Below are 1076 nucleotides of genomic sequence, written 5' to 3' on the forward strand. Positions count from 1 at the left end.
TGCATTTGTTTCTTTGTATTGTATGCAATAATCTCAGGACACTCGTTACAATATTACTTTTTATTGCTAGAATTAATGAAGTCGTTACATTCTTCCTGAGGTGCGTTCAGATTCCCATTCGAGCTTTTCAGGTATCATGTTATCTATTGTTTAATTCGATGTGCAACAAAGATAAAATGATACCTCGGGTGAGAATCTAAATATAGTCCTGAAATGCTCATATTTTTAATATACATAATTTATTAACTTATGTCGTAAATAATACAGCCAAAGAAAAATAATAAGAAAATCTTGTGTTTTTTGTAAATCTTAATGTATACGATTTGCTTGTTTTTTGTGATTTAGTGTAATTATATGTAGAAATTAAGAATGCGATAAGTTATATTTTATTCATATTATAAGCAAACATAAAATGATTTTTAAAAATGATTCTTGACGTAATAGTATACAGGGTGTCTCACTTCAAGTGTTCATTGAGTATAGCTACATTATTTTTTGTACAAGATTAAATCACAAAAATAATTATATAGTATAATTATATAGTAAAATCAAATAGTCAATGTCTTTTTCGAGGCCTCATTGCATAGGCATGAAAATCATTCATCCTAAAAAAATAAATAACTAAATTTTGTTTTTTGATTCATAGCCTTTCTAATCTTTTATTTTTAATAAATAGCTAAATTTTACATTTTTTGTTTCTAAAATAATAGATAGGGTTCTACACATATTCAACACATAATTTCTTTGAGAAAGAAATGCGAAAAAGAAAAAAAATTTTCAACAAAGTATTGTCTAATGCAATGTATTTTTCCTCATATTTTTGAATATTTAACATCTTACATCAAAATGATTTGATTTAGATTCTAAGTCGCCATAGATTCTATGTTGCTATATATCTAATATCGTTTTAATATCTTGTGTATATGTTGTATAAATTTTTATGCCACTATTGTGGATGAATGAATAGCACAAAAGAGACATTTACTGCATAAAATTTTAAAAATTGTCCTTTTCTTTTATCGTCTAGTGAATTTTTATTGACGTATATATATACATGTATACATATATATATATAT

The sequence above is a fragment of the Atta colombica genome, unplaced genomic scaffold, assembly GCF_001594045.1.
Source record: "Atta colombica isolate Treedump-2 unplaced genomic scaffold, Acol1.0 scaffold140, whole genome shotgun sequence".
Lineage (NCBI taxonomy): Eukaryota > Metazoa > Arthropoda > Insecta > Hymenoptera > Formicidae > Atta > Atta colombica.